This window comes from Pinus tabuliformis, chromosome 8 (genome assembly GCF_031772625.1).
Source record: "Pinus tabuliformis cultivar Carrire ecotype Pingquan chromosome 8, CPIR1, whole genome shotgun sequence".
Lineage (NCBI taxonomy): Eukaryota > Viridiplantae > Streptophyta > Pinopsida > Pinales > Pinaceae > Pinus > Pinus tabuliformis.
In genome coordinates this window covers 472,451,011-472,458,465 of record NC_142294.1, presented here as the reverse complement: position 1 = coordinate 472,458,465, position 7,455 = coordinate 472,451,011, and the positions used below count along the sequence as shown (strand labels likewise).

At 37.6% G+C, this 7,455-nt stretch overlaps 1 pseudogene; it reads right to left on the bottom strand.

Annotated features, from left to right (window-relative positions):
- Positions 1–770: 770 nt before the first annotated feature.
- LOC149236109 (protein DETOXIFICATION 41 pseudogene) lies at positions 771–2,527 on the bottom strand (annotated as a pseudogene).
- Between the last annotated feature and the right edge of the window lie 4,928 nt (positions 2,528–7,455).

Here is a 7,455-nt window from a genome sequence, read left to right as displayed (position 1 = left end):
GCGCCAATCATCCTATGCGCCACGCTGGCTAATTTCATCCTTGATTCTCTTGTTTTCTTCGTTTAGATTTGATGTTGTTTCAGAAGGAATATCCTCTTAAGTTCTGTTGTCCAATCACCCAAGGTTCGGATGTGGACACTCAAGTAATCGTTTCCTGGAGCTGAGGTAATAGAAAAAGGATGCCATTCAAAAGAGGATACCGCCGGGCAATCGACAAACATGTACTGTCCACTCTCATACTTGAAACCTTGCGGTTTTGACACGTGAAGAGACAAAACATTGCCTGGAAAGATGTCTACCTTGAGGATTTTAACGGATTTGTAACCTGATCTGAAAGCTCTCAGAGTTCTTTCTCCACCATATAACAACACCGGAACTGCAAGGTGCATTCATGTCATTTTTCTTGTACCATTTGTGACTGAGGTACAGATATATACCATGGACTATCAACAACACATAGACGATTACGAATGAGTGGTGTGAATACCAGAAAGCGTTGAATCCTGTGAGCCTTTTCAATGGTTTTGGAAGATTAAGTTTATTCCTTCTGAACCACGGAGTGGCCAGAACGAATGCAAATTGCCATGAAGACCACCATCATAACACCTGTAACGCCCTCAACTTCTTTGACAAACCACCAGTAGTTGGGAGGCCTGTTATGTCCAAAGAACTGTTGCATTTATAGCTCTAATGAACATGTAAGGAACATGCTGACTATGTAATACATTTTTGTTTTAAAAGCAGTACAAGAACCGGCCATTTCTCCACAATAATCAAAAGCCGAGCACGCGTGGCCTGAACTACTTTCATTTGAATACGCTATAAAGAAGAAAAGAAGCAACCTGTGGTAGAAGAATTGAATTGAGTAACTTCTTCAATTTCAGTTGTCCCATTCGATGTACCTCGCATCATACAAAACGATTTGCCATCAAATTGGGCATGCCTTTTTCTTTGCAATGTGATTCACTCTTAATTTCAATAATCCAACTTATGGAACCACCACTCCGTTTGAGTTATCTGCAGACTCCCCGTACTGGGAACGCTCAACTCTCTCTGATGCCGATTGGACCTCTTTGTTCCAATTAGTACGTGCTGTAAGAATAATGAGTACTAACGTCTGCAGTGCCACTCCTAGGATTAATCCCCACCAGATTCCATCGATTCCAAGACTGGTCTTCAATCCTAAAGCAATTCCAACTGGTAAGCCAACAAGATAGTATGTCACTAAATTCACATATGCCACCACAGCTTGCCCTCCACATCCAATTGCCACCCCTGAGAGAATAGGTTGGGTGCCATTCAAGAGAACAGATATTGCAAGTAGAGGTATCAATGCATAGACTGCGCGTATAACCATAGTGGTGCTTGTGAATGCCATGGCGAGTTCTTTCTTCAGTATCAGAATCCCAATGGCAAGTATGACACTTATTATGAAGCAAGTGACCACCACAACTATAATTGAAAATCTTGCAGTTTTAGGTCTCCTGGCTCCCAGCTCATTACCCACTCTTATACTTGCAACTGTACTGAGACCCAACATTGCCATCAACTCCCAGTTGTAAGAATTCATGCAAACAGAAATGGAATCCAGAGCGACCTCTGCATTTGGCAGCAAACCCGATACAAGCACCAATACTTCAATGTACCATATTTCCAAAGTTAGCATAATAGCCAATGCCAGAGTTAACTTGAAGTATGACCAGAGTCCTGTGAAGGCCTTCAGGGTGAGGCCCGTCCATGTATGCCTGCAGTATGGGCTATAGAATATATACCAGGCAGTAGTAATGACCAGAACCCACCAAGTCAAACTCACTATTAGGGCTATCCCTAGCAGGCCAAATCCTAGCTTGTCTACTGCCACCCAGGTGATCAATGTATGGAATAGACATTTCCCAATAGCAATATAAGAAATAGGGGCCACTATGTTCTAGGCCTGCAAAAACCTCTGCATGGGGCAATTGAGGGCAAAAGAAAACAACTGAGGAATAAGACCTTTGGCAAAAATACCTCATACAACAGAGATTTCTTTACTCTGCCCTATGGCAATCAATACTGGATCTGCAAAATAGTAGAGGATGCCCAGGAGTATTACAGTTCCAGTCATTATTATCATGGACCTCTGGCAGATGACTCCAAGCATGCTGTACTGTTTAGCACCGTAAGCTTGCCCACACATAGTCTGGACTGTTGTTGCCATTCCAAGCATAATTCCATAGGCCAATCCTTGAATGGCCACACTAGCTATGGATGCTCCTGCAAGCTGCAACTCTCCAAGATGATCAGCAAACATTTGAGATATGGCAGAGGGCATAAAATTAAAAACACTAACTATTATAGAAGGGGCAGAGAGAATCCATAGTTTCTTGGATTCAATAATGGCAGCTTGAGCAACTCTGGACCAGGAAATATGTTCTTGAGATAACACTGATTCTATGAAGGCCGACTCCTCCTCAGACTTCTGCTGACTCTTGATATCCTCATGTTGAATCAATGGGTCCACAAGATGATCAGCTCCATTGTGCTCCATGGCAAAATCCCAAATTAGTTTACAGGGCACAAATCGTAGTAGGATGTTTACTTTACAGGGCCTGAATCATAATTTCACTGCTGTTCCTCCTGTTTACATAGATTGATGGAGCTGTTGAACCTAGCAAGATGACCAGGGCCTGCATTTGAAGTACTCCATGATGGAAGACTTTAAAATGCAAATTTATTACAAAAACAAATTTGTCGATTTCTTCTCCAAAACAGAGTTTTGGAGAAGGATCATTTTCGAGCATTACTGATGATGAAACTCTTGAAGTAAGAGACTTATTCAACCTCCCTCTGGCCTGCAAGTGTTATTTCACACTTCTGGAGACAAAACCCTGGACTTAAGAATTTAAAATGACTCTTTTTGACCAAAATGGCATTTTATGACTGCAGATGACGAGAAATGAACCTTGGTGAATTTGATTCTGACAGAGGACTGACAAGACTGAGTCTAACAGGAGGTTGTAATGATCAATTAGCATAGGGTTGAGCAAGGTGTTGGAATGAAATATTAGTGCTTCCACAACAAGCCCACATGGAACACAATTTGTTGTTTTCATGGCATGTCTGCACAGGCATGAAATGATGAATTTTACACAATCAAGGGTGGAGTAAAGTGTTGGAATGAAACTTGGTGTATTCATGGCATGCCCAAGAATGGAACATAATTTGGAATTTTCATGATGTTTGATCTTGTGATAAATCAACAACCCTATTTGTAGCGGGGTCATACATGCACGAAGGTTATGGTGCATTTATGCACTCAATGGGTCTAACAGCCGAGAAAGCTTCAATCCAATGGTCCAAATTAATATTGTGTTCACATATGTGCAGTGGTTAAAATAGATATGTTCACCTGATGAAGTTAATCCATGATTACATTATGTCTTAAACATTTTTTAAGCTAAGTTAAAGTATATCAGATGGAGATTAATAGAGCTTAAGCATATCGAGGTACCAGGCATCAAACATCATGTTGTCCAAATATTGAGACCGATATCCAATATGACATGGCAGTAGTATGATGTGGCAAGGAGGTGATATGGCACTTCCACATGGATGACAAGTGGAAAATATGATGGCATGGTAGCATTAGTGAGTGACATGTGGCAAGAATAAATGGGTTTTTGGCTAGCCAACTGGAGAATTGGAATGTGACATGTGGCAGGTACATGTCAGCACTTAGACACATAGCAGGCACTAATTAGTTTCAGTAGATGACATGGCAGGTGAAGTGGCAGGTGATTTGGTAAATGAAATGGTAATGATGGGCCCCCATATCGAGACATTGGGCATCAGGTGTATACCATAAAGGAAAGGGTAGTATCTGGTATGACTTGGCAAGTATGTTTTGGTCTAGATGACATGGAAAAAGTACCACGTGGCAGATAGTGATTAGTCCATGATGGATTTATGTTGCAAACCAAGAGGTATTAGGATTCACACCATGATTGTGTTTGGAAAGGTTTTCCTATGTATTTAGATTTGGCCAAAAAGGTTGAAAATCAAGGTTACGGGCCAAAAACCAAAGATTCAAGGGGTCATTCCTTATGGGCCCTATACCAAAGTACTGAGATATCAAAATGGATCAACACTACAATAATTTGGTATGGATTTTCCTGGTGGGATAGGAAAATTGTTGGCAGTTGTTGAAACCATAGAAAGGTTTGATAATCGACAAAAAAAGGAGTATTGGAGTATTGAAGTGGAAAAAAAGCCAAATCAGTCTATTATGGTTTGTTTTGGTGTGATGGGGATAATTTCGTCAATTATTTAAAAATTCCATTTGATAAAGTTCTACCTACTAGGATGTTTGCACTTGGAGCATACTAAAGCGATATGTTAGGACTAATATCACAACATGCAATCATGGGTGCTTAAAAATATAGCACTCAGAGCTAAAGGGTTCAAATGGTATTTGTGTGGAGACAAGGTTCTAACAATCATAGTCCCAAGCAGAGGACAAGGTCACAACCCATAGTCTTGGGTGCTCAAGGGTGTAGCACTCAAAGCTAAAGGGTTCAAAGACTCTCCGCCATCTGGTATATAAGCACTCAATCGCATTGATGGGTTATGAGGTGCTAAGGTTTAGCAACGAAGGAATACGAGCATTTGGCATAAATCCAATATAGTGTGCTTTGGGTGTGATAAGCCCATGGTCACAAACATGGGCATATGCGGCATATGTGAAGGGTGAGAGTAGTATAGGGTTGAATGGAAGGGAGCTATCGAATCAACTTCTCCATAAAGGTAACGTCAAAGTGAGCCCAGCACCATGATTAAAGAAAGGAACATAGCAGTTTATTGTGTAAGAGGAGTATCTTGACCATGTCAATTCACACTACCATGGGTCAATACCATGGATCGATACCCATGGTAAAGGAGGCCATAACCAATCAAAGCAGGATTAAACAATTGAAATTAGTTGTTGAAAATTTTCATATGTGAGAGTAAGTTGTTAAACCAGTGATACTGAGAGAGTGCCAATGGACCAAGTGAAAGGCAGTAAACCAATTTTAGCAAAGAAAACCTGAAAAGATTAAATTGTAGATTATAGTATGGTGATAGTGCAGATTGCACAAAGACATATACCAAAACAAATATGATTGTGGACACGAATTGCAGTATAATGTTAAGCAGGGTTACATCAAAAGTTGAGATTTGAAAAGAGACTAGATCATAAGTGAAATGTTCAAACCTGAACCATATTGAGTCTACTTGAAATTAAAAATATAAAATAGTGAGGGAATTGATGTCTTCTTTGGGTGGATTCCTATAAATTAGGGGATTGGTATCTCCTTCAGGTTGATGTCTATAAACCAAGGTATGGGTGTATCTTTCCGATTAGTTCTAGTTAATTAATGGAATATGGTTTTCCATGTAAAATTTTGAGTCTCTTGATTTATGTGTGTGCATTTTTTATTTATGGTGTCTTTATATGGCTTATTATAAAGAGCTTAAAAAACAATTATGAATATTAAAAATTGTATAATATGGTTTCACCTCCCCCCGTCTTAGTGTTATTTTCTCTACAACATTTGGTATTAGAGATAGGTTTCCTTTAGAAATAGTCTAATAACTGGAATGAAGATCCTACAAAAAAATGTCCATCCAACAAGGTTCTTCTTCAAACAAGCCTTTATTATTCAATGGGAATAATTATACCTTCTGGAATATTTGAATGAGTAAATATCTAATGTGTCTTGGTACAAATGTTTGGAAAATTGTGGTAGAAGGTTACCAAGCTCCCTCAACTCCCCCAACTAATGAAGCTGGCAAGAAGAATAGTTAGAATAATGCAAACGTTATGAATGATATTTTGTGTGGTCTTGAATAATCAAAATTTGGTAAGGTCATAGTGTGAATCAAATAAAGCCATGTGGGACAAGCTTTTAAATAGATATGGAGGAGACATTAAGGTAAATCATGCAAAAATTCAAGATCACATAATACAATTTCAAGGTTTAAAAATGAATGAAGATGAGAATATAGCAAGTTTCTTTCTTAGAGTATATGAGATTGTAAATATCATCAAAGTACTCAGTGACAAACTTAATAAACTACAACTATGGAAAAGGTGTTTAGATCTCTTCCTTCTAGACTTGATGCAAAGGTCTCTACCATAAAATAACTATAGGATTTAGATAAACTAACTATGGATGGACTTCTTGGAATTTTAACTAATTTTGAGATGAGAACAAGGAAAGAAAAGCGTAATCTAAGGATGCAACAATTAAATCCTCAAACAAGTCAAAATAACATAGAGATCATGAGTGTTCGAGTCATGAGTCAAAAGAAGAGGAAGCTAACTTCATAAGGATCAAGAAAACACAAAGATAAGTTGTTGTTCAAATGTGTCAATTGTGGTAGAATATGTCACTTTGTTGATAAATGTCCATATGCCAAGAAATACAACAAAAATTATAAGAAAGGAGATGAAGGAATGAAGAAATATAAGAAAAATTATAAAGGAAAATATTTCAAAAGGAAGAACTTATACTGTAAGGAAGATAAAAGCTCCACAGAAGATGAAGAGGAGTGTGAATCGAATGCAATTTTGGCTGAAGATATTCTTATGGCCCTTGAATATTAGAAGTCTAATCAAGAGATATATGATCCAAAAGATGAAGATAATAAAGAAGAATTTAATATTGAAGGATAACTCCTTAGTGCCTTAGATGAAATTTATAAACTAAGGAGAAAGAACCAAAAAATAAAAGTAAAATAAATATATACACACACACACACACACACAAGCATATGAGGAGAAAGGACATACTAAAAATGAATAATCATTCTTCTAAAGATAGAATTAGAGGAGGAAAAGAGGATAGAATACATTCTTATGATCCAGATAAAAGAAAAGGAGAAGAATTATGAAAGGCTTGAAGTATAGGTAGTTTCACTAAGAAAATATCTAAAGAAATATAAAGCTCAAATGGATCTAAACTTAATATTTGTAAAGGGATCTTAAACTCTTAATAATATTCTCAGTAATCAAAGATCATCAGAAATATGGCGACAATTCTGGGCTACAAAGAAAATCATGAAAAATTCAAAGGAGAATTGATTCTAATACATCAAGAAAATAGGAACTCAACAAGTACACTAATGTGCTAAAATGGTCAAGCACACCAAGCAAAGTAAGGATAGATGCCATAAGTTATAAAAACAAAAAAAAAAAGTATCTTCACAAATAACAATATATCAAGTAGCAGAAGCCTAAAATTTATCAAGCCAACAACCAAAACAAGTCACGTGGAGAAATCCCATCAAGAAAAATATTCTCACCAAGCTACCTAGATATCTTATTTGGCTACTATTTTTCGTGTCCCAAATTTGGTCATAAGGTTACAAATTATAGAGAGTATAGGTATATCATAAATGAAAATGTTATATTTGGTCAGTTTTTAATGCCTATAT